The 14,948-nt window shown below is 37.5% G+C and overlaps 1 long non-coding RNA gene across 1 annotated transcript; it reads left to right on the top strand.

Annotated features, from left to right (window-relative positions):
* Window positions 1-8,927: 8,927 nt before the first annotated feature.
* Window positions 8,928-11,610, top strand: LOC145070260 (uncharacterized). Its single transcript, XR_013689878.1, has 3 exons — window positions 8,928-9,120; window positions 10,305-10,367; window positions 11,420-11,610. It is a non-coding gene; the product is annotated as an uncharacterized LOC145070260 (long non-coding RNA).
* The last annotated feature ends 3,338 nt before the right edge of the window (window positions 11,611-14,948 follow it).

Below are 14,948 nucleotides of genomic sequence, written 5' to 3' on the forward strand. Positions count from 1 at the left end.
CACCTATTTTAGATGAGTACATATTTTGACTTCACGTCATTTTATATTTATTTTTATCTTGCAATAACAAAAGATGATTGCGTAATAGTTTCTTTTGGTGGGTCCAAAATAGAAAATTGGCCAACGAGCCCCTCTCTCTTTCTCTCTTGACCGTTGACCATCGGTAGCATTTTCTCCGGTTACAATCTATACATTCAATCACTTAAAAAATGACAAATTTTCTCCAAATTCCATTCCAATTCTATAATTTCATTCCAACATTTAAATTCTATTTCAAATGGATTCTAGTTGCTGCAAATCCAAAAAAATAGGTTCAAGCCAAAAATGAAGCTGCCGACAAAATCGGAAATGGCTCGCTAAGATTTCCCATTTTTCATTTCAAAATCCAAATCCCAAATTATAACTAATTCACTCAATATCACCGTTGTAGTAATCTTCCGATGCAACATTTGTATAACTAAATTATAGGGAAGACAACTCTTGACCAAACCGTAACTCGACACGGACCAAACCCAAAAATAAATGGGTTTGGGTTGAGATTTTTGACCTGCCAACTCGTAAACCCTTTTATTTCATGGGTTGGGTTGGGTCACCTGTTTGGGTTTGCGGGTTGACCTGACAAAATCGACACGATAACCCACGAACCCGACAAGAAGTTAGCAGGTTAGGGTCAAAGATTTCAATTCGTTTATGTACATGGGTTAACATGACACTACACGAAAAATAAATGGGTAAGGTTAGCGTCAAGATTTTCAACACAAATATGACTCGATGATGACCCATATATATAATATTTTTATATTTTATAAATATATTATATATGGTTAAAAACTTAAAATTATAATAAAAACAATTTTGGGCTTGTTAATATTTGGGCTGCTAAAATCCGCTTCACAAGTCCATTAGGGTTTAGAATTCACAAGATGGTTCAAACCTAATCTAATTTTGTATTCCAATTTCCATCGGTTGTGCCCATCGTATCCTATTCCTATCTGCCTTCTGTTTCTATCCTTCAGAGTTCGGACCTTCACGTTTTACGATTTCAACAATCAGCAACACGACTTTCTGTTTCGTTCATTGTTCACCCCTCTCGGCCTCTCCTTCACCAGGCACACATCGTTCGTCCTTCACAACTTCACTGCCCCATCCCAGCCTCTTATGTATTTTCAAATCTGTTCTTTATCTTTCTTACAATTTACAACCAAGTACCCAACTATACTCGATGATCACCCTTTTTCTATTCTTTGTCTTTATTACAGACATCTAACTACAACAGATGAAACTATTAACTTCTCTATTGATGAAGGTGAAGAGGAGGTGGAAGCGTTCCAAATAAAACACAACAATCTGGATTATGTTAAGGAAGAAGGATGAAGAAGAAATAGCCTGAAAAAGACTTGATTTGTTTTGAACTTTTAGGGTGTGTTTGGTTACAACTTTTTTTTTCTTCATAAAATTGATTTTTTAAGAAAAATGCTTATTAACTTATGGCTTTTAGGAAAAACGGATTTTAAAAAGTGTTTGAATAAGAAAAACTCTTTTTAGGAGAAAAATGGCTAAAAACTAAAAAGCTAGAAATTTTCGGCTTTTTGAAAGCTTTACTTTTTTCTATCCAAATTGAAGACTTAAAACAAAAATCCCGAACTAAATGGGCTCTAGATGGTGACGAAAATAGTGCGTTCTTTCATGGTCTGATTAACAAGCATCAAAGAACACAAAGGATTAATGGAATTAAGTAGAATGGTTTCTGGATAAATGACCCTATTGCAATCAAAGAGGTGGTCATTAAACATTTCGCTAGGAGATTCACTGAACCGGTTAAATCACGCCCTAAATTCATTAGCCCAAATTTTAAGAAACACCCCCCCCCCCACGCGGCTATGTATTTATAAGAACCCTTCTCGCTGGATGAAATCAAATCAACCATCTGAGCATGTAGCCCGAATAGGGCACCATGTCCTGATGGATTTTATTTTGCTCTCCTAAAACAACATTGGGAGGTGATTATAGGTGACTTTTATCTCGCAGTTAAACATTTTGAAGCTACCGAGCATATTGACAAAGACTGCAACTCATCTTTTATCACCCTCATCCCAAAAGTTCAAGACCCAATCACAATTAATGATTTTCGCCCCATCAGTCTAATTGGATGCTTGTACAAAACAATCTCAAAGGTTCTAGCAAAGCGGCTAAAAAGGTGGTGCGTCTGGTGGTTAGCACAACTCAGACGACTTTCATTAAGAATAGGCACATACTCGATGGGCCCCTTATTCTAAACGAAGTAATCAGTTGGATAAAGAGGAATAAAAAGAAATAATTCACTTTTAAAGTGGATTTTTATAAGGCTTTCGATAGTCTTAGTTGGGAGTACTTAGACTCAATCTTGCAGCAAATGGACTTTGGGTTTAAATGGCGAACATGGATCCAAGGATGCTTATCGTCAACTAGGGTCTCGGTGCTTATTAATGTTTTAACAACATCAGAATTTTGTATGGAACATGGGGTAAGGCAGGGCGACCCCCTATCCCCATTCTTATTTATCATTGCAGCCGAAGGTCTCCATATTGCAATGGAAACAACGAATGAGAAGGGCATATTTGAAGGCATCCAACTACCCCGACATGGTCTAGTCATTTCACACTTGCAATATGCTGATGATGTAATATTCATGGGTATGTGGTCGTCAGAAAATACAAAGAAGCTTATCAGAATTTTAAGATGTTTTGAGCTGTCATCAGGACTCAAGATAAATATATCTAAATGTAAACTGTATGGGTTTGGTATCCAAAACTGTGAGCTAGAGATGGCGGCTCGAAGTTTCAACTGTTCAAATGGTTCTCTCCCTTTTATTTATTTAGGTTTTCCTGTAGCTGTTTCTATAACAAGAACAACACATTGGAACCCCATCATTGAAAGATTTCAGGTGAAACTTTTTGGGGGTCGATTGACTTTATGTAAAGTAGTTCTGTGGAATCTTGGTTCTTTCTACTTTTCAATTTATAAGGCACATGTAAAGGTTATAAAAACTCTTGAAAAGATCCGAATGAGGTCCTTTTGGGGTGGCTGTCTGGAAACAAGGAAAATGGCATGGATCGCTTGGGAACAAATTCTTGCAACTAAAGATAGAGGCGGGCTTGAAATTGGTAGTTTAAAGACGCAAAACATAGCCTTTTTGGGGAAATGGTGGTGGAGATTTAAGAATTACCCTGATAGCATATGGGCTGTGGTGATTAAATCCATACACGGATCTGATGTTGGCTTCTTTAGTCCTTCGGATGCAAAAAGGCGAAGTGGATGCTGGGGTACAGTTATAAATATCCTAATATCACTAGAAAAAGAACAAGTGTCCTTTTTGAACCACTTCCAGCAGGTTCCAAACGCGGATGGCTCATCAAAATGGACATGGTCACTCGATTCCTTTGGGGTGTATATTGTCTCACCGTTGAGATCACATATTGACAATCTGGCCTTCCTAATAGTGATGGTATCTGGATCTGGAACCCACTGGTAGCGGGGAAGATAAATATTCTAGCTTGGAGAGCCTGTCATGGTAAATTACCATCCATGGACAACCTCTTCAAACTTGGCATCAGCTCTACAAACCCGTGTAAGATGTGTAAAGAAGCCCTAGAAACAGAAGACCACATTTTTGTGGGCTGCACGGTTTCAAGTGAAGATTGGTAGCAAGTGTGAAAATGTTGGCGGTTATTGGATTCCTCACTCAGCTCTTGTCGAGATTTGCTAGACTGTAAAACAAGGCTTGGTGGTTATCAAAGGTTGCTGGCGATCCATGAAGCTATAATGCTAGTGTTAGATGTCATTTTATGCATCTTTTAGGGTAGTTTTCATTATTATTTAGTATCATATTTTGTACATTTTCATGTCATTTATTTAAATAATGTTCAACTCATGTCTTTTTTTAGAATTCTCGTACTGCTCATGTTTTTATGTCAATTTAAGATAGTTCGAGTGGAGCAGTGCTTTGGGAGCAGTTGGATGTTCCGTTTGGAGCTTAAAATGGAGCTTGGAACTTATGGAGTATGTTACGGAATGATTGGAAGATGCTTTGGTAAAGAAACATTTGATCGAATTGATCACACGAAGATATAATATGCAATCTAAAGTTAAAGGATGTTGTTGGTAGCTTTGACCTCCTATCAGCCTTTTAAGCATATCTCGAGAACCGTAACTCCGATTGAGGCGATTCAAAATGATCTCAAAAGTAGATGAAATTTCGGACATCTTAGGCACAACATGCGATCGCAGGTTGCCTTCATGCGATCGCATGGGGCCTTTTGCGATCGCAGGTTGGATCACAACTTGTCTTCGAGGTTCTTTTGTGCCCAAAATTCATCCGAAAGTGAAAAATGAATACCTGCGATCGCAGGTTGTGTACATGAGATTGCAGGTTGGCCAAAAAGTGCCAAAATAGTATTCTACTTCGTTAAAAAGGAACGAGATGCGTTTTCTTCAAAACCTGCGATCGCAGTTTGTGCACATGTGATCGCAGGTGCACCGTTTTTGCTGCTGGACGTATAAATAGACCCTGATAGCATCCCTGTAACCTAATTTGGACGATTCCAGACGAAGAAAACCACTTCAGAAGGCAATTTTTGAGTTCTTTCAGCAACTTTTGGAGATCTGAAGACTGCGAATCATCTCACACATTTAGTTTATCTAGATTGATCATTAATGTTTCTTTTATCTAGTTTTATTTCGTTTTTGGCCATGTCTGGCTAAACTTTAGTTTTCAGTTTTGCAAAGACGAGTACTTTTCATGTGATTGATCATTAGATCTGGTTTTTGATTTGTGTTTCTATCTAGATTCTTCAGTTTTGTTCTTAATGAATGTTTGATTTTGATTCTTGTTAGTTTGATCACCTAGCTAGGGTTTTATCATTCCAGTTAATCAGTTATAAAATACGTAATTGTTTTTGTCAACTGGTAATAAGTAACAAGTAATAAATCGGTTCCGTGTTTGGGATTTGAATTTATTATAAACTGAAAAATCATACATTTACGCTTCCGAACTTGTGAGAAGTATTGGGTATTGTTGGGAATTTTACAAAGAACTTAATGTAATTTTTCTGATTTAATTAAGAGCTCGTTTGATTAGACATTAAAAAGTTAGGGTTAATTGAAGAGCTTGTTTTGATTAACTAATTTAGGTAAAAGAGAAATTATTAGAGCTTGTTACTTTTTCTAAGTACCAGGTTAGATAGAAGGCATTTTAAATAATCAGATATGGGTTAGTTGCATGACTAGGAAAGTCGTAGCAGAGCTGAAATCGTTTTTTATAATCATTTTCGTTTAATTTAATATCACTGCATTTTTAGTTTTTAGTTTAATTCAAAATCCCCCTTTTATATTCTATTTGTAACGACCAAAAATTTCAACCAATTTAAAATTTTCGAAAACAACCCGATTCCATTAAAGTTATTACAAAAAGGTTTTCAATACAATTTATTTTAAGTATTCCCCAGAATCTCATCACAATATAAACACGAGGAGCGGTACGATTACACCTTCGCCTTGCCACGGTCTCCTGAAGAACCTGAAAAACATTAAACCACAACTGTAAGCCCGAAAGCTTAGTGAGATACCCCCAAAATACCAACCACATATACCATACACGCATAACATGCCATAACATATCTGATCACAGAACAACCATGCACTTCGGGTCTACTGTGGGACTGGTCCACCGCACCGGCTAACAGTCCACCTGGTCCACCCTCCGAGTCTAGCCATATACCTCGAGTCTACAGTGTGATTGGTCCGCCCGCACCGGGCCTTCAATCCACCTGCTCCACTCTCCGAATCTAACCACATACATCGAGTATGCAGTGTGATTGGTCTGCCCGCACCGGGCCTTCAATCCACCTGGTCCACTCTCTGAGTCTACAGTATGATTGGTCCGCCCGCACCGGGCCTTCAGTCGGCCTGGTCCACTCTCCGAGCCTCGGCACGTCTGGTCCGCCCTCTTGGGGCCTACAGCCTATCCGGACCGCTCGCTGGGCCTTCGGGACAACCGGTCCGCCCTGGGTATCTTGGCCTACAGCACAAAGCAGGACCCGCCTCAACCCAACTCCAGTCCAAACAACCATGTGCACATAAACATACAATCATATAGCAATTCACAGTCAACAAACCGATCAAACATATCACATAACATATCATCATCCTAACTAGGATACCGACCTAACCGGTCACTAGCATAGCATCACCCTACATCTCGGGATACCTATCTCAACCATGTCTCTAACACATACCATCCTAGCTAACAGGATGCAAACATATCGAAGCAATACATAACAACAAATACCCGGATCTCAATCTGATAAGGGCCGGCCTTGGTGCCTTAAACCCTGTTGATATAGTGAGGATAACTCACCTCGAAACTGCCGACTGAACAGATAACCCAAGCTGCTCCGATTACTGATACGACCTCCACCACTGGACAACCACCAAGGCACTGAACTCAAAACAATATCCAAAAATTACCAAAATGCCCCTGGAAATCACTGGTCAACCCTTGGTCAAAGTCAAAGTCAAAGTCAACCCCTGACTGGCTCTACTCGCCGAGTCAACCCGATGACTCGCCGAGTCCCCATGCTCAGAATTCCTTCAATCCGCGACCTAACTCGCCGAGTCACCCCGAGACTCGCCGAGTTCAACAAATCTGAGTCCACTCGCACACAACTCACCGAGTCATCCCTTGACTCACCGATTCACAGCTCAACCAGAAAAGATTTGGGACTCTTCGACAAGACTCGCCGAGTCTAAGAACAGACTCGTCGAGTCTAAGGCTATCTTCAACCTACTCGCCAAGTTGTTCTTCCAACTCGTTGAGTTCCAGGCCATCTTCATCCAACTCGCTGAGTTGTTCTTCCAACTCGTCGAGTCCCTGCCTATCTTCAAGCAACTCGCCGAGTCCACCCATGTGACTCGCCGAGTACCACCGGGTCTGAATCCATACAGAGGCTCTCCAAGCCATGCAGATGATCCAAACCATAGATCTACCCTTCCTAAGGCCATCCATCACGTAAAGTGGCGAACTTTACGTGAATCTAAAGAGATCTAGGCCTTTTACACTCTAGGGCTAGGGTTTGGGACAAGATGACTTCACCAAACACTCAAACACAGGGACTTTATCCATATTTGGATCCTCGCTACTCCAGATCTGAGGTAGCATCCTCAGATCCATCTTCCAATCCCGAATAACTCATGAAATACTCCCAAAAACCCCAAAACAACCCTCATGGAAGACAATAAGGGAAAAAGAGCTCAAGACAGAAGATTCTTACCCCAAAGATGAGCCTAAACTGATGTAGACTCCAGATCCCCAAGCCCTCTTGATGCTATCCTCGAATCCCTCCCACTTCTCTTCACAAATCCTTTCTTCCAAGCTTCAATCCTCTCAATAATGGAGTTTCTCACGTTTGGGGGTGTTCTCTGGAACTCTCAGGGGGCATAGAGGCTGAAAAGAGGGTATAACATCCTTTAAATAGGGGGCAAACCCCGAAGATTAGGGTTTTCTTCACCCAGCACCAACTCGCCGAGTCCAGCCGCCGACTCACCGAGTTGGCCACTTAACACGCGACCATAGTCGCGACTCTACTCGCCGAGTCCACCTATGGACTCGCCAAGTTGCCCTTATACATTTTCATTTTGAATCCTGAACTAGCAAACCCTGGATTCGGGATGTTACACTATTTCTTGACTAGATGTACCTGATGCAAAAAGACATTAACTTTTAGGCTGTGTCCCTGAGGATTCGTGTAACGACCCAAAAATCTCCTTATAACAATTTTAGTTTTCCGTTATATAAGATTAAGTTGTGCGCATATTTCGTGTAGGACTATATGTTTAATATATAATAACATGAACAAAAAGATATTATTTATGATTTAAAAGATTTAATTAATATTTTAAATGATTATCTCGGATTATTAGCAATTAAAATTATTAAAAATATTTAATTAATATTGAGATTTAATTAATAATTCAAAATGATTGAAAGTGTGTATTTTATTTTCTATTTAATCTAATGAAACGATTGTTAAAAAAAAGGGAAAATCTTATTTAATATGGTTAGGGTTACTATTGGAATAGATATCAAAGTTTAAGGACCATAGATGTAAATTTGAATTCAATTGGTGAATTAAATCTATAAGCATTCGTAATGACACGTTGTAGGTGTGTATTCTAATAAAAATATAGATTTTTTTTTGCCATGCCTCGTCATTTTAAGTTTTGTAATTAATATTATGCCACTTGTCAATCTATTGATTTTTCTTTTAAATTTTAAAATTCAAAATTTAAATTTTTCATTTTAACTACATTAAATAATAACATTTGAATAAAAAATAAAATAAAATTTATACAAATTATAATAAAATAAAATTTATATAAATTATAAGATAATATAATTTTACATATTTATTTGAATCAACGGTTCTAATTTTATATATAACTAAAAAAGTATATCTTAATTAATAAGTTATTTAAAAATAATTAATTAATAGTTTTGAATTTTTACTTACAATGTTTAATTAATTTTGTAACCGTGGTTCCCACGAGTTATAAACTAGTTCACTATAAAAGAATAAAATCCTGCGGTAACTAATTGAGATTTAAATTACTTATAGGATAGAATTTAACGAATAATCAAAATGTATTAAATGTGTTTAATTAATTTTAGAATTTAATTAAAGATAATATATTAAGTGAATATACAAGTCTAGGGGCTAAATTGTTAATCTTAGAAACTATAATTGAAATGATATAAGAGGCGGGGTTTGTAATGAAGTTGGTGAGGTTATCAGGGACCAAAACTGTAAATTCATCTTTAATCAATTCCATGCGAATAGGGTAACTGTCGTATCCTTCCACCTCCTTCGTTTCTGTTACACACGACCCATATGCTAACCGTCTGCCCTAATTACTCTCGCATACGTTTCTCTAAGGATATCTGATAGGGTTACACTAGACCTATGAGAAAAGATAAGAATAGGGATATAGAGAGAAATAGATAGATAGAAGTACGCTGTACGCAAGAAAGAGTGTTGTGCCTTCTGAAAATCAAAACAGGAAGAAACAGGGCCTTCTTTGCACCTGGTAAGTTTCCTTCATAAACTTGAAAGATTATACACTTGCTAATGATCATGAATGTATTAATCCGATGTAGCAGTTGTCTAGTAAACGTTAGTTTGTGGAGCATATATTTGACACCTTGTTGCTTTGCTGCCAAGTTGTAGCTCTTCCTTTCCTTCCCTGTTCTTGGAACTTTCTGTCAACTCAATGCTCTTAATCCTTAAACGAGATATGTATGACTTTCCTTTTGTTACCTGCTCATGGAACAAATCCAGATGGGATAATAGCCTATGCGTGTACTGGTGTGTTTGGGATGTTCTCCATGAACGGCTGCTATTGAAGAAAGCTTATGTCAAAGCGTATACTTCTCTATTTTCTTCTTTTTCTTCTGATTTCACGATGAGGGGCAGCCAATAAACATACATCTGTTTTACTTCTTTTCTTTTGTCTATCTAACCAAGTTGATTTGCTGCCAATTCCACCCTTATCGCATGATATTTTCTTCTTCTGTTTAACGATCTTATTACCTGAATTTAGCAGCCATGTGAAGTGGGTAATCCTTCTGATTTTATTAATCTACTAATCTCAAAACTACAGTCAATCATATCCCTTTGTGTCCGGCCATAAAGGAGAATAGTGTAGTCGTGGCATTCTTATGACACTAGTCGGTATATATAAGTTGATTAATTAACTTATAAACAAGTTACAACTACCAAAACTTCACCGAATAAGGTCTTTATAATTAGATTATGTGTGTATATTATTATTAGAACATGGCCGGTGATCGTAAAGACAAGAAATTTTGAATTTGTTAAGTCAAGATGAAGTTTAATTAATCACCACATAAACGTCGTGGCTTATAATTTTTGCAATATCATGAGCTTTATTAGTAAAGATAAAATAATAATAATTGCATGCGAATTTTAAAATATTAAAAAAATGATATGATTTGTTAGCATGTATTAAAAGCTATGCTTATAAACGACAATAAAATTAATTTAATAAAGTAATAATAGATAAACTAAATACGCGTTTAGTAATAATCCAGTTGTCTTAACCTAAACTAAATAAATATATAATTTTGTTTAGGTATTTGTTGAACGACAATAAAATTAATTTAATAAAGTAATAATAGATAAACTAAATACGCGTTTAGTAATAATCCAGTTGTCTTAACCTAAACTAAATAAATATATAATTTTGTTTAGGTATTTGTTGAATCAAAGAGCCAAAAATTCACGTTTTGAAGGGATTACACTACCGAACCAAAGGTGAGTCAATAGACTTTTCATAAACCTTATACATAGTCGAAAACTACTTTCCGGAAACGGATCGATTAGTCAAATTAGAATATTATTAATTGTTGATTATGCCTATATGTGTAGTATGAGATATGTCATTGTTTTGCCTTATGTGACATTTGCAACTATGATATGTCATATGAAATGCTTGATATTTGACTATGATCTTGTTGAGTATCTTCTGTGTATAAATGTTATGAATCTTGATTATGATAATACGAATATTGCATGCTTGTACTTGATTTATGGTCGATTATGCGGGGTTATACATAGAGGGCAAGGGTAGAACCTAGCACTTAGCATGAAACCCTATCCGAATACATTCGAGCCTGGTTGGTTGAAAAATACCTTCCAGGAAAAGAGCTTAATCCATTTACGAGTTGCTTGGTCTTTCTAGATGCCCGTGCGACACATAGTACGCGAACACTTTGGTGTTTGCAGACTGGAGTGATGTTGGCCATTCGAACGAGGCCGGATCAAACATCACGTGGGAATCGGAGGTGTATCGGTAGAATTGACACCGTTTGTACCGATCCCGAACGACACCGCGAGGTACTTGTACATTGCATAGTCGGAGTAGTGAAAGTGGAGTCTTGGGGTCGGTGTGACGGGTGGGAGTCACGAACCACCTAAAGCATTTGGCTGGCCAGGCACACAAGTAGCAAACGGGTTTTTCCCTTGGGGTTAGGTATCACTATGAGACTACCTACGCCTATACGATTATGATAGATTCCTTTGATATGATGATGTACGATTACGATATGATTATGCATGAAATACGATTGATGTTATACTAATGAATGATATGTAAATGGATGATACAAAAATTGAATGATTGAATTTTATGCGAAAGATGATTGATTATTGATTGATATGTCAATTTGTTTATATGATCATAATTTGAATGATTGACTCGTTAGGGGATGGTATATTTTCCCTTTGGTTGTGTACAAACTTCTATTGGCACACGAAGCATTTGCTGAAACTTGTTTCTTTGCTTTGTGCCTTTCTGATTGGTACAGGTAGCTTAGGGGTTTGGCTTGGCGAGATGGGGTCACTTTTGAGTAGTTTATCCTTAGACTAAAGATGCCACTTGGAAACGTTATTTAATTTTGAAACTTATGCTTCCGCTACAATTAAATACTTTTGATATTTTGGTTTTGAATTGAATGTAACGTTGTGGTTTGAAAGGTTTTTGAAATAAACAATGTTTACAGTCTTCCGTTGCATTTTCCGTTAAAAGACTTTAAAAATAACTGAAAAAAAATTTAGTAAAAATCATGACGTTAGAATTCGACCCTGCTTCCCTGTGCTATCTTTTTAGTGCATTCCAAGCAATGATAAATTTATCTGTTTAATACGTGTGCGGCAGCGTGTTAACCAATTGGTGTCGTTGTCGGGGAACGGTGCTTTCTAATAGTTTTATGCCAAGAATTTTTCGTTCAGGTACACCTTTAGTTTTTGATCCAGAAATCGTGCGAACTGCAAGAAGACTGAAGAAATAAGCAACAAGAAAGAAACAATCAGTTGGTTTCTTTGGTTCATCATCTTCCATACACTCAGAAGCCTCCACACCACAAGGCACTCCCTTGTGGAACGAATCACATTCGATTTGTCCAAAAGTACCCCGATCATCACCTCAAAACAGCCCATATAAAACTTATTCCCCACCCTCTTCCATTAAAATTAAAATCATAGACTCTTCAGAAACCGAATCTAAAGACTTAGTTATGAGTGGAGACGAAGCATAAAAGACCCTTAGAGAATGGTCCACTCAAGAGGTCAACCAACAGCCCCTTTGCATTACGTTTCCAGAAACCCAGAACTTTGAACTTAAATCTGGGTTGATTCATCTTCCTACTTTCATAGGATTGGAAAACGAAGACACACATAAATTCCTCAAGGAATTTCATGTGGTTTGTTCAGGAATGAAGCCTGATGCTGTCACAGAAGACCAGATAAAGTTAAGGGCATTCCCCTTTTCGCTTCAAGATTCTGCAAGAGAATGGTTTTATGAACTCCCATCTGGTTCCATTACCACTTGGACAGAACTTGCGAAGCTGTTCTTAGAGAAATACTTTTTAGAAAAACAAGTCTCAAGTCTTAGAAGAGAAATCCTTGGCATCAAACAAGGAAGACGAGAACCTCTACATACTTATTAGGAAAGGTTCAAGAAGCTTCTAGTTCGGTGCCCCCAACATGGGATCAACGATTATCAACTTTATAATTGCTTTTGTGAAGGTCTGGCACCCATGGAGAGGCGTTTGATAAATGCTTCTAGTGGTGGTTCCTCGGGTGACATGACACCAACCGAAATCAAAGAGCTTATCGAAAAGCTAGCGATCGAATCTAAACATTATGGAAATGAAGACGAGTGGTATCCAGATCAACCAAGGGGTGTCAAGGAAGTTAGCAATGTTCATCTGGAAGCTCAAATATCTGAATTAACGAAAGTTGTTCTACTCCTAACGAAAGAAAAAGTAGCTGCGAAGAAACATGTGGTATTTGCTTGAAGACTGATCACCCTACTAACATGTGCCCAATATTGCAAGAGGATACAGTTGCAGTAAAAGTTGTTGGGGGCTACCACCAGAATTTTCAGAATAATTATCAACAGAAACAACAATTTCAGCCTCCACCCAGATTTCAACAACAACGAAATTTTCAGCAACCGGGTTTTTAGCAGACAAATTTTCATCAAAATTCTCACTTTCAGCCCAACTTTCAGAACTTGAATTTCCAGAATCAAAACTTGCAACATCAACCCAGTAGCTCCAATGTGGCCTTAGAAGATATAGTAAAGAGTCTTGCCATGAGCACCCAAACATTCCAGACCGAAACTAGAGCTAGTATCAAGAATTTGGAGCAACAAGTGTCTCAACTTACCACTTCTGTGGGTCGTCTGGAGTCTCAAGGAAAGTTACCAGGGCATACTGAAAACAATCCAAAGCATAATGTGAGTGCTATTTTTTTGAAAAACGGGAAAACATATGAAGACCCAAGCTCATCTGAACCAGAAAACAAAGATGAAGCAGAGTTTGAAGAGGTTCTGATAGAAGAAGGAGATGTGGAAGGGATAGAAAAAGAAACTGAAGTTGAAGAGTTTAAAGAGGTGTTTGTTGAAGAAGAATCTGAAAAGCTAGAAGAAAAAGAAACTCCAACACTACCCAAGCCAATTCTGAAGGAGTACAAGCCATTACCTCCATTCCCATCAAGACTTAAGAGTATGAAGCGCGAAAGAGATATGAAGATATTATGAAAATTCTTCACAAGGTTGAGGTAAATATCCCACTTTTAGATGTTATAAAGCACATCCCTCGCTATGCTAAATTTCTGAAAAATTTATGTATTTCTATGAAAAAAAATGAAATTTAATGAAATTGTGAAAGCTAGCAAAAATATATCATCTATTTTGCAAAAAGGTTTGCCTCCAAAGTGCAAGGATCTAGGGATTATCTTAGTTCCTTGTAAATTAGGGAACCTTGATTTTTCAAAAGCCATGCTTGATTTAGGAGCTTCAGTCATTGTCCTTCCCTATTTTGTTTTTGAAAAATTAAAAATGGGAACTTTACAAAAGACCAGGACAATTATACAGTTGGCTGACCACTCGGCAATACACCCAAAAGGTGTGTTGGATGATGTTCTTGTCCAAGTGGATAAACTGATTTTTCCTGCTGACTTTTACATTTTGGACATGGGAAACTTGGACACTTCAGATACAAACTCTATTATTTTGGGACGACCTTTTATGAAAACTGCAAAAACAAAAATTGATGTTTTTAATGGCATGATTCCAATGGAGTTTGATGAGGAAGTGGTTAAATTTCAAATTAATAATGCTGATTTTCCTTCTGAAAATATTTCTATCAATTATATGGGTACCAACAGTCCTTTATTAGAGGGCTGGTGTGAGTTTTCTAATATCTATGTGCAAGAAATTTTTTGAGACAGGAATTCATCTGATAGTGTATCCAAAGAGCTGGCAGAAGATAAGCTTGGTGAGGTGGAAGAGGTTGAGATGAAATCTGCTATGGAAGAAGAATCAAATAAAAATCTGATAAGGAAAATGTTTTTGGACAAAGAAAAGGTGGGAGATGTGTTCTCATATATGAATCTGAAAAGAAGAAAGTTTAAAGAATCTGAAGGACTTATCTGAAGACAATGTAGATTTTTTCCAGTCTGTTGAGCAAGTTCCAGATCCACCCATCTTGCCATATTTGAAGGGATCTGGAGTCACAAGAAAAAGAGTTGAGCTTCAGAGAAGTCCCGACCACACCAGTTCATAAATCTGGTTGGGCAAAGTTGAGCCAACGACTTTAAAAAAGGGCGGCTTTCCGGGAGGCAACCCGATGTTTAGTTTTTAGTTTTCCTCTTTCAAAAAAGAGATGGTCGCAGTCCCAAGCAAGTTTGTGGAAATCAGAGGATCGACAGAGTTACTGAAATCCAGATTTTTCGTCAACATTCATCGTCAAAATCAGATTTCTGCAAAACTTATCAGGTACATTCTTTTCTGGCTACAAAGTTTTGTTTAATTTCTTTATTGAGCTGTTT

Source organism: Lactuca serriola, chromosome 8 (assembly GCF_051521515.1).
Source record: "Lactuca serriola cultivar US96UC23 chromosome 8, Lser_US96UC23_V15, whole genome shotgun sequence".
NCBI classification, from domain to species: Eukaryota; Viridiplantae; Streptophyta; class Magnoliopsida; order Asterales; family Asteraceae; genus Lactuca; species Lactuca serriola.